Genomic DNA, 23,792 nt, shown 5'->3' with positions numbered 1-23,792 from the left:
TAGGATGCTGAATCTTAGAAACTCAGTGATACAGGATTGAAAACAATTTTTAATCATGGCAAGGGCAAACCGCACTGGTGTTTACGCAGCCCAACTGACAAGGTGAACGGAAGGCAGGTTCAAGCTAGTCTGACCAACATCAAGCCCAGTGATTAGGTTGCTATTTGCCTTTCAGAAGCCATTCAAGCAAGAACTCAAGCTCCTGTTGTTAAGACAGGCACGTGTGAATTCTTTGCTCTGCATTTTCACCCTGCTTCCTAATGAGCTAGGTGTTTCAAAGTGGTGCTCCAACCTGCACAGGAAGCAGGGGAGGGGCTTAGGGTAGGGGATTCATTGTCCCAATCGGTGGCAAGCTTCTAGTCCTTACAGGCTCTCCAGGTGACTTCTGAGATGACGACCTCAAATGCAAGTAGGAGACTTAGGCAGTAATTTAAATGAACTCCTGAATCTTGATAGATAAGCTGTCAGGAGAGGGCTTTAGCTGAGGGCATCGCAGCTGTGAGCCAATAGCAGCCACTGCATATGCCCTGGCCACCCAGCCAATGGCTGAGCTGCCCAGAGGATGCCTACAGGAAACAGTTCATTGTAAAGCAGGTATTCCTCTGGAAGCATCAGAGTAGGGAAGGTGGATGAAGACCCTACATGGCCGGTAATGAAAAGTGATGGGAACCTTAAGAATGGTCACCATATTAATCAGAACAACAGGATGTAGATCCCAGAGAAAGAAAAAAAACTATGAAAACCTTAACTAAAAATGTCAAAAAGCCTGCAGGTCATCCACTTTGGGGAGGAAGAATAAATGCAGAGTAAGTGGAAAACAGAATTTCTTTTCATCATGCCTAAGCAATTAATAGGTGTTTGATATATATTTACTAAATTGAAAGGAGAAGAGAACTTCCCTGGCAGCCCAGTGGTTAAGACTCCACGCTTCCAGTGAGGGGCGCAGGTCTGATCCCCAGTCAGGGAACTAAGGTCCCGCATGCTGCACAGCATGGCCAAAAAAACAAAAAAAACAAAAAACGGAGAATCAACTTCCAGGTGAGTGTCCAAGGGTAGACATGACATGTAAGTTAAATCTCTTAGGGTAACTACAACTGATGAATACAGGCTACCCGGAGTGCTGTGTTGAGTAGGATTCTGAAGTGGTGCTGGAGCTTGACAAAAAGAGTGTGGTGTGTCATGAGTGAGGTCCACAATGGACAAGGGAGATGGGGGCCTGGCGATGCAGGTGCTAGGTATCTGCCATACTCCTACTAAGACTGGGACATTTCTAAGAATGGGGTTCAAGCATGGGTACACATTCAAATAAGAATATTTTTCCCCACTCAAGATTTCCTGTCATTCAAATAGAAGCTTCTAGAGGAATAACAAGGAGGGGTGAGGGAAGAAAGCAGACATCTGTTTATCCTGCCAGATCACAGCCTGGGGTCCAGTGAGCGGTGAGATATCAAACTCAGATGATGCTCACAATCAACCCACAATCAATCCACTTGCAGGAAAGTCGTGTTCAGGGTAATAATTTACATGGCTGCCGTATCCTCAATCACAAGACACAGTCAGTCAGGTAACTGTGCTTTTCTGTAAGGCAGAAAAGTGACTGGATATATTGTCCAAATTTGCAAAAACAAGATTGGAAACAAAATGGGATTTAATTCTAAACAGCCAGAAATTCAGTTAATCAGAACCTCCCATTCCTCTAGCTGACACTTCATTTCCTAGCTGAACAACCCAAGACAACAGCGCAAACACCTGTGCTCCTCGAAACTTCACAAAGCATTTGACCTTAGTTAATATAAATTGGAACAATATTTTTTTCCCTTAAAAACAATACCATCCCATCTGGGAAACACCAGCTTCTTATAATTTCAGGTGTGTTAAACATTTATAAATCATACATATCATACAAAAAAATGCATTTATTTACATGGTATGCTTGTATAACACACAGAAGTTCCAAGATTGTTCACATCTATCATTTCTACAAGTTGTGCAAGCTTCAGAGTCAAATGATGTGAATTCAAATTCCAGCTTGGCCATTTACTAGCTGTGTGACCTCGGGCAAGTGATTCAACCTCTCTGTGTTTCGTTTCTATAGAATGCAGCTGATAAGAGAACCTACCTCATAAGGTTATTATGAGAATTAGTTAAGATATAGCACATAAAAATATAGTGAGCGTGTTGCCAGGCATACGGTAAGCAGTCATTAACTGTTAGCTATTAATTACTTTCATTACTCCGCAGAAGGAGAAACTGAGGCACAGAGCAGCTAAAGAGATCTATTTGAGGTTTATTGCAATAAGGAATGACACAATTGGGACTCGAACCTGGGCCTTCTGAATTTAGTCAAATTTCCTTCCCTCAGTGCCGCCCTCAGTGCTTATTACAAGGGTGGCCGAGAAGCAGCCGCACCAGCAACACCAGGGACCTTGCTAAAAATGCAGAGTCTGCATTTCGTCAACACCCCCAGGTGTATACACATTAAACTGGAGAGGTCTTGGTCTCAGGCGCTCTGCAGGACGCTGGCAAACGTGACACAGCCCGGAGGGCTTCTGAGAGTGAATGAGCGGCACCGACACACAGAGGGATGCAGACACCCGCCTCTGCACTAGGCTGAAATATCCAAAGGTCAGAGGTTTTTGCAGGAAGCCCCGAGTCTCTCTCTGGAGGGCTACCGCTTCTCATATTCCGGTGCATGGTCACAACACACAGAGGTCAGGTCCAGATATAAAACCTGACCTTTCAGTTCTCCGCCCAAGAGCAGCCGATGGTACAAATCACATGCCTCCACCGACAAGGGTGAATTCCTTCTGAAACTTCATACTCATCTAGGTCAGGGCCGGAAGAGAACTTACAGACCATCTAATCCAGGACCTACATTTTAGGGAGGAAAGAACTGAGGCTCAGACAGGGGAAGCACATACCTTCTAGTTAGCACCTGATGTGCATGCAAGTGGCAATCAAAAGCCAAGAAGCCTGGTCCCCTCTCTAGACCCCACTAGCCTTGCAGCAGAATCACCCAGTTCCCTCTAGTCCAGCAAAAGGGCTGCTTCCATTCGCCCGGAGCTTTTCCTGCTCATCAGAGTGTCTCTTAACTGACTTTCCAACAAACCTCACACTTCCATCCTAAAAGCCACATTCAAAGCTGGAGGTGAACAAGCTACTCGGTTCTGTTTTGTACCTGATACAGTCTCTTGGCTGTTCCCAAGTTTACCAAAAGATACAGCAAAAGGATTTTAAATCAGTGGCTACATAATGAGGTATTTCTCCCATGAGGGTTCCATAGAGAAGATCTAGAAGGCAAAGAAAAAACATTCATAATACATTACAGTAAAAAGTGTAAGGAGGCCTAGAATGGTGGACATCATTCAGGCTTTGGACAATGATTATCCTGGGTTTGAATTCCAGCTTTACTCTTTCTTATCTGTGTAACGTCGGACAAGTTACTTAACTTCTAGGAGTCCTGGTTTCTCCATTACTAAATAGAGTTAATAATAAATAGCTGTGTAACTGCTGTAAGAATTAACAAGGCAAGGTATGTCAAGCACCCTTCACATCAACTAGAACATGGTAAGTGTTCAACCTGCGACACTTATTACCTGTTCTACATATTCACACAAGCACTAACACAAAAACTATTTCAGACACATAGATACCCAGAACATACACTGACAGCTATCCTGAAAAATATCTGACCCTGTGACCACAGAAAGTATAGCTGTTTCTCAGCTATACTGGAACTTTCTGAGTCCTGGAACTTTCATGAACAAGTATCTCTGCGGACTCACACTGATGAATGGATGGCAAGAGCCAGAAAAATGGCATCCTGCCCAGTTGAAATGAAATGCTAAGAATTCCGGTCCCAGTCACTTTTAACCCTGGATGGAGCTGGCTCCTACGTGTAAGGTTGGATTTTTAAAAACCAAGGAGGGATGGGGGAGCTGAGGCCAATGGTACTCCCAATGTGAGGCAAACGGAGGTAACTCAAGTCACCGTCTATTGTGAGGCAGACACAGCGCTGGCCTGTAAAAGGTACCAACCTGGACTCCATCTCTATCCCACATCCCGGGGGGGAAATGGTGCCTGCAATCCCTCCAGCGCCCCAGGATGGTTTATGCACAAGTGCCAGGACCAGGAAGAAGGGGGTATCAGAAATCACCACCATTCCTTCTTCCTAAAGGATCACCCTACTGTCCTGAGTGTGCAAGACTCTGGTCACACTTTCTCAAACGAGGCCAGCCCTTGAGGCCTCCACTTCCAACCAGTGATGCCTCTGGATCCTTTGCTCTCGACAGTGTTGTGTCTCCTCCAAGTCAGCTCTCATAAAATCTGAGTCTCCAGTTCGGCCGACTTGATCCTTATGGACTTTACAGCCAAATGCGTGCCGGAAGTGTAGCCTACACACCCACCGAGAAAAGCCAGGCTCCATACTGTACTTGAAGATGTGCTCTTTTGAAGAAATGCATTTTTAAAAATAGGCCATGGTGCTGTGGTGGAAAATTCTTGCTGTGTTTAGCCCCATGTAGGGTTTCAGAATTTAAAACGGCTGCACTATGGGTTCTGTAGGACAGATGGGTAGAGGTAGTTCTAGCTGAAGTACAACCACGGTGCTTGTCTTCTGAGTTCCGACTTCACCCAAAGGGAACTTCAGCTTTGCACTTTCATGGTGGTTTTGGAGATTGCTCTCGATATTCTCCCAGCTGCTTCCCTCCCCTCCTCTCCTCCTAACTCCTCCACCCAATCGCTCCGCTTCTCTCTCTCCACACCTCCCCCGTCCCCATGCTCGCTTCTTTCTCCCTCTGCCTTGTCCCCAGGGAAATAATGGAAGAAGCAGGCCTCTGGATTTCAGATTCCGAACAAAGAACTGCTCAAATAACATGCCAAAAAAAAAAAAAAAAAAAAAAAGAAAGCCAAGTCTCGGCAATCACTGCCCAGGTCCCCAGGGGAGATTGCGGAGACTCAAGATGCTGGAAACTCGGTGTGATCTTATCCAACATTTTCTCCCCTGCTTCATTCAAACACACCCCCTCTACCCACACACATGGACAAGATATCAAAATGAGAACATTTCATTAAAAATCTTTTCAGGTTGGGACACGAGCCAAGTGCCAAGTGTCAGCCCAGAGCATTAATGAGGAAAACAGATTTTGCCAAGGCCTAGCCCTCAGGCTTCCTAGTCTGCAGTAGTTCATGGTCACCAGCAATGACCTGATTATAAGCACGACAATCAGGGAGGGAGTGAATAGAGAAAAGTTTTTAGTAGATCTTCAAGCACAAAAGAAAAGTCCTCACCCAAACGCCACCCAGAATGCCTGTCTGATGGACAGAGGATATTGATTCTCGGGTGTTTGAAAACAACAGAGAAGACAGAAGACCATGCCTTTGGCTTCTGAGGTTTCTGCTAATTCAAGGCGGGCAATACAGAACGGAGGTTGAGAGCTCTGCTCAAACTTGGAGCGTTTGCAATCCATGTGTGGTAGGAGCAGCGCTACACTGGGTACCAGGATTTGTCACCAGCTGTGTCATTCAGGGTAAGTTACGTTCTCTCTTTCGCCTTCAGTTTCCTCTGTTGAATGAATATGAAAACTACTGCCCCCTGTAGTTCACAGGTTGGGATCCAATGGGAAATACCAAAATCAGCAGAAGGAAGGAAAGTCCAACACCTAGTACGAGCCAGGAACTGAGCAAGGGCGGTGCAGCCACCATTCCCCAGCAAGCCCATGAGCCCCACGAGTTCAGGGAAATTTATTTCTAATACATTTAAAATTAAAAAAAAAAATTTTAGGCTGTGCCATGTGGCACGTGTGATCTTAGTTCCCCAACCAGGGATTGAACCCATGTCCCCTGCATTGGGAGTGCAGGGTCTTAACCACTGGACCGTCAGGGCAGTCCCTATTTCTAATATTTATATGGGGAAACCAAAGTTCAGAGAGCTTAGGCTCTACGGTCACGTATACAATCAGGCGGCAATGCAGGTGGGCTATTATCAAGGAATAACTATGATTCTCCATGCAAAACACTACTTTACTAAAGACCATGGCAATCTGGAGTGATCAACCCGCAATTCTGAGTTTCTGGAGAAAGAACTTCATGCCAGACTCCTGTGGTTCCTTTAACTCACTTTTTTTTTTGCATTATGCAGGCCTCTCACTGTTGTGGCCTCTCCCGTTGCGGACTACAGGCTCCGGACGCACAGGCTCAGCGGCCATGGCTCACGGGCCCCAACGTGGGATCCTCCCAGACCGGGGCACGAACCTGCGTACCCTGCATCGGCAGGCGGACTCCCAACCACTGCGCCACCAGGGAAGCCCCTTAACTCACTTTTAATTTGTCCTTCAGACCTCTGCACTGGAGTTCTAGTTCATCTAAATTTAAAAGAAAGACGTTGAAAGGAAAAGGAGAAACAGCTGTCAAACAGCACGACTGAAGTATGCTCACTGGCAAGAGAGGAAGGGCGAAAGCCTAGCAAGGATGGATCCTGTCTGTGGACAGAAATCAAGGGCAGCGGGCTGGGTCACAGGCAGGTGAGCAAGGGAGGCCCATTCTTTTCCCTTAACAGCTGATCCATAAGCTAAAGTCACCCATACGATGGCATAAATGAAGCCTGGGAACTTCCGAGGAGCCATCCAGCAGGTGAAGCCATATTTAAAGGCCTCCGTGAAGGAGAAAATGCTTAGTGTCCGCACTGAACAGAAAGTAGAAAGAAAAGGCAGGCCTCTCACACATGCAGCGTTGCATCAGAGGAGAAACGTGTACAGAAATCCAGAAATGCGTTGATTCCAATGTGGAGCCCGCAGCGTTCTACAGGAGACTTGTGAGCTGTCAAACAGGAGACCTTCTTTAAGGGTGCCTGAGCCCCAGCTAATGCTAGATGATTTTCATTCTACCATCCCGACACTTTTAGTTTAGCAAAATACAGTAGCCCGGACAATACACTTTATTCTGTCAACTCAGTCCATAGAGTTGAAATAGTGGAAAGTTCCTTTGAGCGGGAATGGTTTGGGACCTTACAGTGACTGAAGATGGCACCTTTGCTGCTGGCTAAACCTCTCTGCACACAAACGGATGTGAGCATATTGCGTTTTCAGTAGACTGTCTTATTTTTTAGCAACGACGCTTAGAATAAAGATGATAAAAAGGTAACAACCACAACCACCACCACAGTAATAGCTAACCTTTATGGAATATTTATTATGTGGCTAGCACTGTGCTAGGTGCTTTTTGTATGTCATCTCACTGAATCCTTACACCCTGCCTATTAGTTCTACTGCTCTTCTCACGATATACACAGGAAACAATACCCAGAAAGGTAGCTCGAAGTATTTTCAGCTCTTTCTGAATCCAGAGTCTGAGCCCTTGATGATAAACATCATCCCCTACTGCCTAACCTCTAAATTCCCTGTTCATTCCTTAAGCTTCCATGAATGCACCTTCCTTCCAATTTTTTTTTCCCGACATTGCATGGTGAACCTTTACAAACCTGCCATTTCAAACAATGCTGTTTTACAATTTCTGGCAGTCCCACGATTGTTTACAGACTGTAATGCCTGATGGAGCCAACATGTTTTAATTTTCACATTAAAAGAAGAATTTCCAAGGGGAAAGAGCATTTGATGGAACGGCAAAACCTTTACAAGCACTCAAGGAGGCATTAAAATCCAAATTTCCAAAATACAGTAATTCCGTTAAAGTTGTGACTTACTCTGGAGCCCAAGGGGACACTCATCCTGACCACTCTGTGAAAGCCATCAGCAGCCAGTAAGCCTTCTGGGAAGCAGGATTAGAGCAGCCAATTCAGCCTCCACCAAGGACACCAGGCTGCTTCATTTAGTTTAAGTCTCACTGAGATGGTTTAAAACACTCCCTGGGAAGAGATATTCAAGCAAAGCAAACTGCAGCCTTGCAAGCTGCAGCTCTGGTACCTGACAGTCCCTGTCTACAGCGTCACAGCACACTGGAGCCCTCCCCTGACTGTGGCCATGGATGCAATGACTAGAAGCAGAACTCTCTCGCTGGGGAAATCACATACGTGCCGAAGTTATACAAGAGCCACGCCTGGACCAGCGGACAGCATCACGGCTGGTACAGATCACTTAGCCCAGGGTGATTTGGCCAAGCTCGGATTATTTATGGTTCCTAAAACTCCCGTGACACCCCAGCATATTCTAAGACCACATAACAAAAAATAATGGGATTAAAAATCTGTATTTCATCGCAAGACCTCCATGGCAGATTAGTAATGCTGTGATTGGCTTTGGGGAAACCAAGAGCAAGGAGAGCTAACTGTGAACACTCTTCCAAGAAACCCAATGTAGAGAATGCACTGAGTCATGTGTTTCAGCCAGGCTGTGCAGTCATATTCTGGAGCTCTGTCACCATTTCTAATCCGAAAGCACTGGCTAAAATTCAACCTAAATAATTCCAGCGCCATTTCTTCACCTGGAAGTCTCAGCTAAGTCTTCATTTCCCAGAGCCTCTAATGGTTTCTGACATCCTGAGGCGAAATGCAAGAACACAGCCAGGTGTGTGGTTTGTTTTTAAGCCCTCTTAAACCAATAAAAAAAATGATTATTTTTTAAGGATAGCTACACTTCTTCTAGAGAAAGGCTGCTTCTAAAGCACCAAGACGTAAGTGTTTCTTCAGGACTTCCTAGAGCTGTGAAATGTCACTGTGAAACTGAGCTTTCAAATAAGCATAAGAAGGGAAGAGGTGCCAGAGGGCCATGGAAAACAGCCACCTGGCAAGATAACGGAGGCCCCATGTCCTGCCTCCCCCCATGCAAAGCTTCTAGATCTAGCTTTCTCATCCTTCCTAGAAAATGCACTGTTGTTCAATTTGTGAATTAGGATAAATTTCTTACCTACCTCAAGGGAGGGTGAAATTCCCAGTCTGGATGGAAGCTTCCGCCAGACCCTCTGAGCTTGTCAATTGCCCCAGTTCACTTTTCCCCTGGCTCTGGCTTCTAAGAATGCAAGCAGGACTGCAGGCAGCCAAAGCATCTTTTTCTGGAAACCCTTCTCCAAATCTGGACCCTTCCTGACGCCAGCAGCAGCAGGCTCAAGCCAGGGCTGCTCTGCATTCGCTCACGGAAAGAACACTGCTGGATCGAGCCCCTCTTGGGATCCACCAGGCAGGGGAAAAAGTGTGACTTCTTCCCTCCCTTCGGATCCGATCGCCTTCCCGAGAACCCCCAGTTTCGTCTTAACTCCCCTCCTTCACGACAATCTTCAGGAAGTCACAGACCGAAGCTTCAGCGTCACCAACTGATCCTGAGCCAGACCCCGGGGAGACCAGTCAGCTGGTCGCGGAGCCCAAGATACTGAACCAGGAAACGTGCAGCTCCGCCAAAAAATAATAATAACAGTCGGCGGAGCTGCTGGTGGTGCCGAAGTCGCTGTTGCAGTGCTCGCATCCTCCGCATGCTAATGAAGCCGTGACGTCAGCAAGTCAGTCGAGGCATCTGGATGTCCCGTCCCCTCTGCCCAGCGCTGAGATTTATTTACATGTAAATTAGCCTCGCCTTCCAAATCAATAATCCCCAAGCCAGGAAGAGGGGAAGAAAGCCTTTGCTGGATGCAAAGGCCCTAGCGACATAACCTCCAAAGGGTTACAAAAATATCACATAGGAGAAGAGAGGCTTTAAAGATACACGCCTTTTTTTTTTTTTTCCTTTTTTCTTTTTTCTTTTTAAAGGCTGCGCTCTTATGTGCCAGGAATCAGACCTGGGCACAGTTATAAACCTGAGCGCCTGTTTCAGATTATATGCTACACCAACCCAGGCGTGGAATCAGAGCTTTTTTTCTTCCCCTCTCCAAATGCCTCTACTTTCTTTTTCTTTCTTTTCTCCAACTTTCATTTCAGGGTATTTGCTGGTTTGGGACTATGTCAACCTTGAATTTTTTTTTGCACCTCTGAGATAAAACACAAATGACTGCTTTCCTCATGTACTTGGGTGTTGAATTAGCCCCTCTGTCAACCCCTGACCCCAGCTCCAAGTGAGCATGAGAGATGACAAAGCATAAACCTGCCCAGGGGCTTCTGAGGACCCTTGGACCCTTAGAACACACTGCTTCCATCTCTCCATTTTACAGATTAGGAAACTGAGGTTCTGAGTGGAGAAGAGGCTTTTCCAAGGCCACACAGGGATTTCAGCAACGGTGGGCCAGAACTGACATTTCCTGGACCTCAGTCCATGGCTTTGTTAAAGATCGCTGGGTCTCCAATCTCCATCTTTCTGTACCAACAAAGAGGCCTATCCAAGCAATCAGGAAGAAAGAACTCTATAGTACTGGGTAGCCCTGGGTTTGAATCCTGACTTTGTCGGCTGCTAGAGATGTGACCTTGGACAAGTCACTTTAACACTTGGGGTCTTCAGTTTTCTCATCTGTACCATCCCTTCATTCAATAAATACTTTCTGAGCAGCTAACTCTGTGCCATGAGCTGTTCTAGGGACTGCGTATAGGTACAGTGTTTGCTCTGAGCTTTAGTGCAATAAAGTAAAAATACCGAGTGGAACTGCGGTAAGGATGGATACGATACCAGTAACAGCAAATAAGTTATCTCTGGTATTTTCGATGAAGTCAGAAAAATTCACTAAGGTTCTCCTTCCACTAGGAGAGCCGTTGTATCTCTCCTCTGAGTGTTTCTGTGGTCATCTTTTATCGTTTAATCAATTGTTCTTTCAGTGCTGCCTATGCAGTGTGCTGAGCCAGGGGAGAGGCAAGAGCAAGCCAGTTCTCTGGACTCTGCGCCTGTGATAAGGAAACGCTGTGGGGTCCTCAGGTGGAAGGTGACTGAAGAGCTGGGGAGGCTGGGAGAGAGGGGTATCCCGTCATGCGCAGAAGTGTCCCCGAGGACAAAGCAGCCAGCACTGGCTCCTTGCCCACACTCCCCACTTCCCCGCCTGAAGAACCCACCCCATGAGCTCTGCCCTTCCAGCTAGAGCTCCTGAAGCTTCAAATGAGTTTCTTTGTTGGATGTGGGGAAGTTAAATTACGTCCTTTGTTATGCATAATTGTATTAATAATGCTTAATAACTTCTTTCAAACTGCTTCTCTCTGGGTCACAGAAGACCTTTCATGGTGAAAATCATGGGACCTGAAATAACTTTTTACTAATAGAAACTGAATACAAGCGAGTGAGTTATACTCTGCTATAGGTCTCCATCACACGGAACTCAGGGCACGTGGGGAAGCAGATGGTTCCCCCAGACCACAGTATCCTTCGATAAGGAGATTACCAAATATACCAGTTTAGGGCCACCAACGGCCAAATGAAAGCAGTGACAGCCTACTCTGGTGTGGCCATAGACAAGTCACTTCAACTTTCTATGCCCCAGTTTCTTCATCTGAAGATGAGCCTCTCTGATGTACTTATCATCGGTGTGATCATACAAGAAGTATGAGAAGCAATTCACAAGTGACGGACAGGGAAGCAATGAAGAGGAAAGCAGAGCAGAGAGTGAAAAGAGATTCATCTTCACCTGGAGTAGATCTGACACGTGACCATCCATTTCATTAAGAGGGGATGATATGACATGGGGTCTGGAATGGAGTGCCTGCGGTCAGACCTTGGCTCTGACATTTGCTAACCCTCTGATTGGGGGCCTGAGGTTCTTATCTACAACAGGAGGGACAATAATAGGGCCTACACTTGCAGGGCTGTTTTGAGGACCAAATGATCCTCAGTGTGAAGTCCTTAGCACTGAACCTAGCACACAGCAAATTTTAGCCATTGGTAGTGGAAGTGATGACCTTTTACGATTCACTTTGGCACTAACTAGGTAAGGACTAAAGCTCAAAAGTCAGGAGGAATGGGTAAACAGAAGACTGCCAAATCTTCCCCATTCCTAGGGCATGACTCAAAAATTTCACCTAATGTAGGTGAGCTGCTGACACACTTTTTCTCCATGAAGCAACACAGATACTTTTCAATGGCTATGAAACTGGGAAGCAAGAGGAATGACCAAGAAGTCTCAGGGGTCTCTCCTTCTGAATCTGCAGAATAGAGCAAAACAACTGTGTTTCTGGGAAGCATGGGTCTTTCACCCATTCATTCATGTAACCGTTCACTCATTAAATGAGCTCCTATGTGTCAGCCAGTGTGTTAGCCCTTAGGGACATCATGGTGACCAACAAAGACACGGGCCCTGACTAAAAAAGCTTAGAAATGAGAGGGGAAGACAATTACGCAAGCAATTAGAGTGTGATGCATATTATGATAGGTGCATGTGCAGAGTTCTCGAAGGTCTGATTGCAGTCAGGAGGGGGATGGTGCAAAATCACTTCGCCAACGTCCTTTTGACAGCATGTGCTCTGTGAGCGCAGCTTAGAGGTGGGGGTGGGGGGGCTGGTGATCTGTGCACCACCCTTGCACTAGATGACTGAAATCACAAAATCCAGGGATCGACAATTCCTTGTGACAATTATTTTCATCCTGGAGAATATTCTATTCTGGATTTTTGGAGAATACGCTGTTAGGAATTAGACAAGGTGAGGCAACAACTACTTTGGAAGTTTCAGAGATCTGGTAAATAGGGGCACAGCTCGCCCTGTTTTTACACAACGGAGTGAAATTGCACATTCATGACAGCAAGCTTCTTGGTGGTGGGGGAGGGGAGAACAGGCTATGCCCGAGACCTTCAGAACCTTCTATTGATATAGCACAATACGATATTTATATAAATGACCATAATTGCATACAGTATAGGAAGAGAGACAAGGAAGACAAGATTGGTTGAGGCTGCAGTGATCAGAAATCAGGAACTGAGTGTGATGTGAATCACGTTGAATGTCAAAAAAAATTTGGGGGGGGGGATGAAAAAAACAAGGTTATGGGGGGAAGGCCTTACTAAGCATGACACTAAACCAGAAGCCATAAGTGAAAAGAGTGCTAAAAGTGCCGAGGTCAAATTCTAGCTGGTAGAGGGGGCGCTGCAGACAGGAGGAAGAGTACAAATATGAGAGAAACGTGTTAGCACAAGTGCAGAATTAACAAAACTCCTCTGCACGAGCACAAGATGGCAGAGCAGGACCAACAGGACACTGGCAGGTAATGACAAAGAGGCCGCTTCATACATGCGAGAAAATCAAATCATCTTTCCATTCCAGCCAGCGTTAGTCAAAATCTTGTTAGAGGATTATGGGGAAAGGGTGATCGAATCACTGCTGGTTAGCTTACAGAAGAGAAAGGTAAGTGATGACAAGGACTGTGGCCTCCCAAATGAAGGGCTTTAATGAGGATGGTCATAATGAACACTTTTTTTATCTCCATCTCCATAGGTGTAAAATAAGAAGGAATGGATTTTCAACGAGCTAAAGAGGGATTTCACTTGGACCTAAGGAAGATGTTTGAATCCGGAAATGGTAAGAAATGGCCTGGGTCACTCAGAGCAGTGGCAGCATCTTTGCTCTCAGGAGCACTTTACAAAGAAAACGACAGCACCAGTCCTGGCTGGTTTACACTAGCACCTCCTGGCTCTGCTATTGTGACATCGTAACTACTATATTACCAAAGTTTCAAACCACTTATCTAATAATAAAAGGTCTGAAGTTCATTTAAGTTTATTTTATTTTAGAAAAAGGTAAGTATGTGTAATTAATATATACACACACACATAGACTGTATGTATTTTATATTATATATATTTTTAAAGGATATATTCTTTAACTTATAAACTTATGTTATAAATTATTATATAACGTATAAAACATATCATAAAACTTTATATTATGAACTTTTAGTATGTAATATATATTATATATTTTTAAAGAATATATTCTTTAAAACTTTATAGTATGTATGTGTGTGTATATACATATATACATACATACACATGTATATACACACACATATTGATACATAATACAAAGAGAGATTGATTTATACAGTTTTAAATAATCTACTCAAGAGTAGTTCTCTGACATTTTGATTTCAAAATCCAGCAAATGTTTCAAAATGAGGGAGAGGAGGCTGCCAAAGAACTGTTCTATTAGTTGGGATGGGCTAGGCTATTATGCAGTAGCAATCATAGATCTCAGTGACTTAACACAAAGAAAATTGATTTCTCATTCATGCAGAGTTGGCTGGAGGCCCAGAACCTCTCCAGGCACCTCCATTCCAAGCAGTGACTCAGGGATCTAGTCTGCTTCTTTCTTGTGTATCTGTGATCTTAACACATAATTTCCAGGTTACAGCAACAGAAGGAGAGAGAACTGGAGAAGCTTTTAGGTGCCTCAGCTTACAGGTGAGTGACATCACTTCTGTTGGTCAAACAAGTCCCATGGCCTCGCCCGACTGCAGGGGGGCTGGGAACTGTACACCCAGAAATAAGAGGAAAAACAGATCACGAGAAGCCCTGGTAATGCCTACCACAGCTGTCAATTTTTATTTTTGCCATGTAAATTCATTTCTAAAAAATAACACAATGTTCTACACCCATAATGTCTTAAAACAAAGGTATGTTTAACATCAAAGAAGTGATAATAGCCCTCAAAGAATACTAGAGATCAAAGTTGCATCTGTTTTGCCCCAAAAGGAAGTAAACAAAATATTCTCGATTTTTATTAACTCCCAAGCACCAACATCTAACCCATGTAAGCAGAAAATAAATGAAAACCTGTGAAGCTTCTACGCTGCAGGTAAAGATAAACAAGGCACCCGAAGGTGGAGCTGCCTTCATAAGACAGAAATGCTCGAAAGAGATTCTCCTCAAGCGATTCTAACCACTTTTCCAATTCAGGCCTACAATAACCTGTCTCCTGCAGCAGGCGGGGGGCATTGTCCTGGAAAGAGCCCAACAAAAAGACCTGCACTGAAATCCAGCTCTATTGCCTCCTAGCTGTATGACCTTGCTAATTAACAGCCCCATCACCTTTTCTAAGCCTCAGTGTCTCCATCTATAGAATGCAGACATCTATCTACCAAAGTTTGGGCAGGATTAGATGAGTCACTTTCTATACAGTGCCTTGTAGAGTACCTCGCATGTAACAGGATATACTACAGTAGCATATACTATTACTCCTCTCTTGGTTTTCAGAGAAGCGAGCAAGAATGAGAGATGCAGCCATAAATGATAAAACTGTTCACGCTAAACATAAGGACGACCCCCTCTCCACAGCACCCCCTTCTTTCACATCCATTTATATAAGATTCCATCATCATAAATGCTTCTCAGACCATGGACACATTTCTCTAGCTTGTGAAAAATAACCTGACACACTTTACATCCGAAAAAGAAGCCTTCCTTTTCGTTTTTTCCACCATCTTAGGAATCACCCACATTTCATACATTTTAATTATTCTTGATCCCAATAATCTAACGCACAAAATTTTAACATAGCCTTTTAATCCTCTTTTAATTACATGAATTCAAAGGAGAAATACAGACAAGCAAGTGTGGGCAAATCAAAATGAAAGACTGCTCCCTTCCCCCGAAAGATTAAAAACTGCATCAATGATTTAAACATGTTTACCATCACACATTTCCATGAAAATACTGTTAAAGTGACATGATGTGCTAGCAAACATTACTTTTGTTTTAGATAAAGAACGCTGCACTTAATTACAGCAGCTTTTTGTAACTACTAATTTTCATTAAACATCAGAATAAAACGCTGAATTTTCTCTATGTAAAGGACCAGAAGAACAAGCACGGATTGTACAGGGATGCTTTGGTTTTCCAGCACTTTCTAAATGCAGGCACTCAAGCCCCTGCATGCTTCTTTTGGGAGAGAACGCTGGAAAAAACGGAGGATGCCCTGGAAAAAGACTGAAAAAAAGACTCCGCCTCATAAAATAGCAAACTGGCAACAGAGATCTGTCTCAGGAAAATTATCCTGGAACACAGAGTGTCACAGACGTACGAGCTGACATACTATTTTTCTCAAGGACTGGGAAGGACTTATATCCCAGGTGTTTTGCACACTTTATCTCATTTGGTCCTCACCATCATCCCAAACCGTAGCTCTGATCATCCCACACTGATAGATGAGGACAACAAGGTTCAAAGGGGATAAAAGAATGACACAGGGACCCACAGCTGAGATTTCCTCTTGGGTCTGATTACCAAGTCCATATTTCTTCCTCGAATTCAAAGGTTCTCAGCCATCCCCACAAAAACGAGGTGCGTCCCAATCAGGGTGCGATATGTTGGAATTAACTTATTATTAAAAACAAGAGAAAAAAGGGCTTCCCTGGTGGCGCAGTGGTTGAGAGTCCACCTGCCGATGCAGCGGACACGGGTTCGTGCCCCGGTCCGGGAGGATCCCACATGCCGCGGAGCGGCTGGGCCCGTGAGCCATGGCCGCTGAGCCTGCGCGTCTGGAGCCTGTGCTCCGCAACGGGAGAGGCCACAACGGTGAGAGGCCCGCGTACCACAAAAAAAAAAAAAAAAAAAAAAAAACAGAGAAAAAACACAGAAGGTTCCCTGGTCACCCAGATTAGATGGATTCCTTTGTACAAAACTCAACAATACTACTGTCTTAGACCTGTGTCCTTTCCTTTCCTTTAGAAGTTGTGTCCTGTTTCACAGTTTCTGCAACCTTGGTTAGCAGTTCTGGTCCATCCATGTTTAGGGTTAATGATTACCTGATTAACCTCTCTAACTAGACTGTGCATCTCTGAGGGCAGGACATGCCTTTTCCGGCTCACCATTCTATTCCAAGCACCTAGCAGAGTACCCGGTACCCTGACAGCTAATGAATATTTGCTGAATGAATACGAAGTTTGACAATGATTTTTCTTGCCTAGAAACTAGAGGGAATTCAGGATTATTCCTGTAAGAACATCTCTCCGCTCATGTGCATTCCAACACGATTGCGTGAGTGGGAAAGGAAAGGAGGACGGAGTAAACCTCTCTGACTTTCTTCGTTTAGCTTCCAGGATGTCACATTCTCCTGGTTTTCTCTCCTACCCTCTGGCTGTTCTTCCTCATCGCCCTGACAGCTAAACACTGGAATACCTCAGGGCTCAGTCCTGGAACCTCTACTCTTCCCTGTCTACCTTCACTTCTTTGATCTGGTCCAGGGTCTTAAAACACCACGTCCATGGCCAGACTTATTCCATGAACTCAAGGCTTCACAGATCCGTCTGCCTATGTCACGTCTACGTCTGGAGGTCTGAAAGTCTTCTCAAATTTAACAAGTCCAGACCTCAGTTCTTAAAACCCACCCCCCTCCCCCCCAAGTGGGCTCCACCTGCAGCATTCACTATCTCAGTTAATGGCAATTCCATCTTTCCTGGTTAAGAACAAACACCTTCGAGTCACCCTTCACTCTATTCTTCCTCTTGCCCTTGACATCTAATCCAGAAGCTGGCAAACCACATCCCACCACCAGCCAAATCCAGTCTGCTTCATCTTTTTGCAAATACCATTTGACTGGGACACAATCTTGCCCATTCATTTATTTATCATCTACAGCTACATTCATGCTTGGACAGAACTGAGTAGCTGCAACAGAGACTGTATGGCCACAGTTACTATCTGACCCCTTACACTGAATATTTTGACCCTTGACTAGTCCTGTTTGCTCTGCCATCAAAATGTATGCAAAATCTAACATCACTCCATCACCTCCCCTATTCTCACCCTGCTCCAAGCCACCACCATCTTTCTCCTGGATGGAGATGCAAGCCACCATCAAATCTCACCTCTACTTTTGCCCCCCTTCAGTCTATTCACAAAACTACAACCATAGTGATTCTCTGAAAACAAACATTAGAGCATGTCACACTTCCGCTCAAAACCCATCAATGCTGCTCATCTCAGAGCAAGGCCCTTGAGATCTAGGCCCCGTGATTTCTCTGACAGCATCTCCTGCTACTCTCCACCCTGCTGTCACTCAAACACTGGTCCCCAAACACATCAGGCACATGCCTGCCTCCCGGTCTTTACACTTGCTCTTCCCTCTGCCTCAAGTATTCCTCCTGCAGATGGTAGCCGGGCTCACTCTCTTATCTTTTCAAGTCTCACAAATGTCACCTCAGTGAGGGCTCCCCATCCTATCTGAGACTGTCCTCCGTCCTATCTTCCTAATACTGTCAAACCTTTTCCTTACTTTGTTTCTCCTCAGCACTTAGCAACCTTAATATCAAATTTTTATTGAGGTAATTTATAAACCACATGGTTCACCCATCCAACAGGTTTTACTATATTCATAGAGCTGTGCAACCCTTATCAGAATCTAATTTTAGAACACTTTCACTAACCCCCAAAAGAAACCCCTTAGCAAGTAGTAATCGTTCCCCATTTGCCCCACTGTTCTAGCACTGGGCAAACACTAGTCTACCTTCTGTCTCTAGAAATTTATTCTGAACATTTCATATGAATGGAATCATATAATATGTGACCTTGTGTAACTGGTTTCTTTCATTTAGTATAATATTTTCAAGGTTCATCCATGTTGCAGCTTAGACGACAGCTTCATTCCTTTTCCATGGCTGAATAATACTCCACTGTATGGATATACATTTTATTTATCCATTCATCAACTGATGGACATTTGGGATGTTTCTACTTTTTGACTAGTATCAATAATGGTATCATGGACATTTGTGTCCAAGTTTTTGTGATGTATGTTTTCATTTTTCTTGGGCATATATTTAGGAATGGAATTGCTGGGTCATGTGGTAACTCTGTTTAACACTTTAAGGAACTATCAACGTCTTTGTCAAGACTGCAAAATCAGTCATTAATCCTATTAGGGTTCCCTTATATGTGATTGGTTGTTTTTTCTTACTACTGCTTTCAAGATTTTCTCTTTGCCTTTCAACACTTTTACTATGATATGTCTCAGTGTGGCTCTCTTTTTATGTATTTACTCGGAGTGCGTTAGCTTATTGGATGTATAGACTAATATTTTGCATCAGATTTGGGAAGTTTTCCACCATTACTTCTTCAAATATTTTTCTCTCTCTCTGTTTTTTGGTTTTTTTTTTTTTGCGGTACGCGGGCCTCTCACTGTTGTGGCCTCTCCCGCTGCGGAGCACAGGCTCCGGACACGCAGGCCCAGTGGGCATGGCTCACGGGCCCAGCCGCTCCATGGCATGTGGGATCCTCCCGGACCGGGGCACGAACCCGTGTCCCCTGCATCAGCAGGCGGACTCTCAACCACTGTGCCACCAGGGAAGCCCTCTCTCTTTTCCTTTTTTTCTCCCCCCCTCCTTTAGCTGGTCCCATTATGCATATGTCAGTATGCTTAATGGTATCTCACATTTCTCAAAGGTTCTGCTTTTTTAATTCCCTCATTCTTTTTTTCTTTTTCTCCCTACTCTTCAGACAGAATATTTTACTGGTTCACCTTCAAGTCTGCAGACTCTTTCTTTCTCCAGATTAAATCTACTAGTAATTTTTCATTTCAGTTATTATACTCTTTAGCTCTAAAATTTCCATTTTTAAATAATTCTTTAAAAGAATAATTTCTCTTTATTGCTAATCTCTATTTGACAAGACACTGTCATCATGCTTTCCTTTAATTCTTTAGATAGTTCCCTATAGTTCTTTGAATGTATTTATAATAACTGCTTCGAAGTCTCTGGTAAGGTTGACATTTGGGTCCCCTCACAGTTTCTTCTGTCTACTTTTTTCTCACGTGTATGGATCACACTTTGTTTCTTTGCATGACTCGTGATGTGTTTTTTGAGAACTGAACATTTTAGATAATACACTAGCAATTCTGAACACCGACTCCCTCTTCCCTTGCCCAGGCGTTTGCTGCTGCTGGCTTATTTGCTTCGTGACTGGCTAGGCTAGTTGAGTGAAGTCTGTTTCCCCTGCAGTGTGCAGACTCTGAGGTTGCTCCTCAGAGGACATGAGCACAGTCTCCCTGAGCACCCGGCTGGTCTACAGTTATCAGATTCACACCCAGCTATTAGCCTCCACTAACTGCTAGTTGATTATTCTACTTACCGTTTTCAACAATACCCCGAAGCACAAATTGCTTCACAGTCTGATCTGACTGAAGTACGGCTCCTTTGCGGAGGCAGGGTGTTTGCCAGTCTTTGAGGTTGTCCCTCCCAGGGGGAAACCATAGCCCTAGACTGAGATCTAGGTGGAGATGGAGCCCCACCTGCTTGGCTGCGTATTTCCAGAGTAGAATTTCCATCACACTGATCTGTGTCGGGGGGGAACAGGGCCGATGAGCGGGTCGTGGCTCAAATGCCAATACACTCTCTGTTCTTACCAAGATTGAATAGATTTTCTTGAAGAGCAGTTTCTCCATTTGTTGCATACACTTGGGATAATTTTTCAAAACCATAAATGCTTTTTTTAAGTAAGTAATTTACAGCAGTCAGACAACTGTTTCCCTGGTTAACTGAAAGGGTTTGCCATGCTTCTCATACTGCCATGTTGAAGTTAATGTCCAGCACTTAACACTCTTAAATCACTATATGATTTACTTGTTTATGTTGCTTTATGCTCTGATTCCCTACAGAGCCCTAGAACGTAAGCCCCATGCTGTGGTGAGGGGGGCAGAGTTTTGTCAGTTTCAGTCAGCACCCTAACCTCAAAGCCTGGAACAATGCCTGGCACACAGTAGGTCTTCAATAAATATGGGTCGAACGAATGGAATACCCACGAACAGCAGTCTATCTTATGTATGCCACGGCTGACCACAAATTGCCATGGCTGAGTCATTCACGAGACAATTATGGATAACTGCAGTCCTATATTTCCACATAACATTGTTTTGCAATTCCCTCAGAAGCTGATCACAGCCCTGGGAGACTGTCACACCTGTGACTGTTGTCAGGCAGATGACTGATGGAGAAGAAAGAGTGAGAAGTATAGCTATGGCATACATATCCCTCAACCCTCTGTGCTGGATTCCACCTCTGCTCTTTTTCATCTTAAATATTCTTTAACATCTATAAATAGCTTGCTATAAAGGGCGTCTAATTTATCCTGGTTTGAAAAAAAGTCCTGCTGTAATGGAACTAGTCCTGGAAATGGAATCAGGAAGCCTGTGTCTGATTCCGGGCTCTGGCTCTTGTGGTCTGTGTGCCACTGGGCAAGTTACTTAACCTCTCTGTTGTTCAGAAGCCTCCTCTGAAAAACGTGAATAATGGCGAGAACTGATTGTAATATCCTTTCTTCTCGTATGAGTTCAAACAATCTTTGCGAGGCGTTTTGCACAGTGTCAGACACACCCGGAGCACTCAGTAAGTGTTAGGTACTATTATGATTACCTGTAAAACAGAAATCAGAGACCTGCTCAGCCATCACACTGGGGTGATCTGTGAATTTAATGAGAGAGTGGCTAGGAAGGTAGACTGTTCACGTGGACGTATCATGCAAAATTACCTTCTTAGAGCTACAGAACTAAGTCTTTCTGATCTGCTGGGCTGAGAAAAAGCCTCACCAGTGTTTGCTTCTGTTCTAATCCGTCATGCTACTCCTCCAGGCCTGTGCTCCCATTACTCAAGTCCCAGGCTCAACGAGGCCCTGGAGGAGAACTGGAAATCCTGTCTGAAGACCCTCACCTTCCCTCAGGGAGGAAGTTCCTGGCACAAGGCTATCATTCTGAACTCTGTCTTCCAGCCACCATCTTGCTCGACAGAGGACCAGGCGAAGGCAGAGTCCAAACTACAGAAAACATCTCGAACTCGAACTTCCAGAGGGAACAAGCGGTGGAAGAGGTTTACTTATCCACCGTAACCTGCTTCCCTTCAGAGAAGCGGGTAGTGTCTGACCTAACATGAGTCTGAACCACCAGGAGAGCCAGTGTCTGGAGGAGAGAGAAACGTTCCCAATGGCCAGGGACCTCTGGGTATCAGGCAGGACGTGTCCAAGGTCAAAGCCTGACTCGGCGCCTTATTATTAGCGGCGTGAAATGGGACAAGTCACTTTTTCTCATGAGCCTCATCCAATAGTCTCTGCCTCATGGACTTTCTGGACTATATGAAATAATACAGGCAAAGTTTCCAAAGCACAGAGCAGGTTCTTAAAAAACGTTAATGCAGTCTGAGTGTAAACATACCACAGTCAGGACGGTGAGGCACCGTCCCAAGCCCTCCGACTGGAGTGGCGGTCGGCACCCGCGGATCAGTCCCCTGCCCCCCCCCGCCTGTATTCTTCCCTGACTCAGAGGCCTGTGGAGCCCCTGACAGCCGGGGCGGTTTGCCCGTTGCCTTGTTTATTCTGCCTACTCCCCACGACACCAGCGCAAGCAGGAACCCTGCTGGTGTGTCTTCGGGGTCACCAGGGGACAGGCCCAGATGGATGTCAGAGCAGGCTGCTGTGGTGAATTATTTAGCACCCCTGCTCCGAGGTAGCAGCCCCTGACCCATCAGGCAGGAGCACATTCCTCTTCCCTTAAATGGCACATGCAGAGCTCTGCTACGGGGTGGGGACGGCACAGTCTTCACTGCTCAACTCCTCACAGCTGGGGCGGCTGTGGAAGGAAGGGATGTAGGAGCCCAGCCAAAAAGAAGATACACAGAAGAGGAGGTGCAGCTAGCTCCAAGGAGGAGAGCCACATTACTGGCAACCAGAAACACCAAGAATAAAAGAAGGTCAGGGTCAGCCAGTGACCGGAGACAGCTGCCCCGAGAAAACAGGGATGCTTCTTGGAGGGATCCTTTGGCAGAGATCAGAATCATCAAGTGGTACCCATGGACACTCCAAAGGCCTCTAGTCCTTTGGGATCTCCAAGGTGACTGCTCTGAGGAGCCCTAGCCGTAGGGACATGAGTGGAGAAAAGATTTATAAGCCAGGTTTGTAAGTAGCATTTACTGTACACACAACATCTCACTGAACCCTCCTGACAACCCTCCAAGGTTATATCAATAGTCCTTTATCACAAGTAAAGAAACTGAGGTTTGGAGAAGTCAAAATCGCTGTAACTGCAAGCATTCATCTAACTACTGAACCTATTTCCTTTTTCTCCTATTTATTGCTGTTCTTGAAACTTCCATTTAGCCAGCTGAATCTGCCCTTCCCATTCCATCCATCCTAGGTTCGGGTTCATCTGGATATAAGGGACGCTTGAACGGGGCCAGTTATGGGGGGATGCGATCATAACACTAAGAGATTGACTGGGTCCAGGAGAGCAGTTGGAAAAACAAGGTACCCCAGGGCTAATGGGCAAGTTCCCGTGCTCGTCATGAATGCCATGAATGTAGGGTGAGGCACTTACAGCCCCTCTTCATGGAGCTGTGGGACGCGGGAAATACAGGCACACCTTGGCGATATTGTAGGTTCAGGTCCAGACCACCTCAATAAAGTGAATGTCACAACAAAGTGAGTCACATGAATTTTTTGGTGTCCCAATGCATGTAAAAGTTATGTTTACACTATACTGTAGTCTATTTTTAAAAATATTTATTTATCTTTTATTTTCGGCTGCGCTGGGTCTTGGCTGCAGCACACGGGACCTTTCATTGCGGTGCGCGGGCTCAGTTGCCCCGCGGCATGTGGGATCTTAGTTCCCCGACCAGGGATCAAACCCATGTCCCCTGCACTGGAAGGTGGATTCTTTACCACTGGACCACCAGGGAAGTCCCATGTAGTCTATTAAGTGTGTATTATCTCTAAAAAAAAAAATGTACATATTAAAAAATACCTATTGCTTAAAAATGTTCATTATCTGAGCGTTCAGTGAGTCATAATCTTTTTGCAATAGTTTAACACCAAAGATCGCTGATCACAGATCACCATAACAGACGTAACAGTAATGAAAATGTTTGAAATACTGCGAGACTTACCAAAATGTGACACACAGAGACCTGAAGTGAGCAAATGCTCTTGGAAAAATAGCACTGACAGACTTGCTGCAGGCAAGGTAGCCACAAAAC

At 45.0% G+C, this 23,792-nt stretch overlaps 1 protein-coding gene across 5 annotated transcripts in view; it reads right to left on the bottom strand.

Moving 5' to 3' along the window:
- Window positions 1–23,792, bottom strand: part of PRICKLE2 (prickle planar cell polarity protein 2) — a 343,030-nt gene that overhangs the window by 118,119 nt on the left and 201,119 nt on the right. The window contains exon 1 of one of the 5 annotated variants that reach the window (XM_032647665.1): window positions 8,863–13,680. The exons of the other annotated variants lie outside the window; for them this stretch is intronic. The gene's annotated coding sequence lies outside the window, so the exon portion shown is untranslated. Of the gene's footprint in view, window positions 1–8,862; window positions 13,681–23,792 lie in introns of those variants that run through there. 5 annotated transcript variants of the gene reach the window in all.

This window comes from Phocoena sinus, chromosome 11 (assembly GCF_008692025.1).
Source record: "Phocoena sinus isolate mPhoSin1 chromosome 11, mPhoSin1.pri, whole genome shotgun sequence".
Classification (NCBI taxonomy): Eukaryota; Metazoa; Chordata; class Mammalia; order Artiodactyla; family Phocoenidae; genus Phocoena; species Phocoena sinus.
This window is presented reverse-complemented; position numbering and strand designations above follow the sequence as displayed.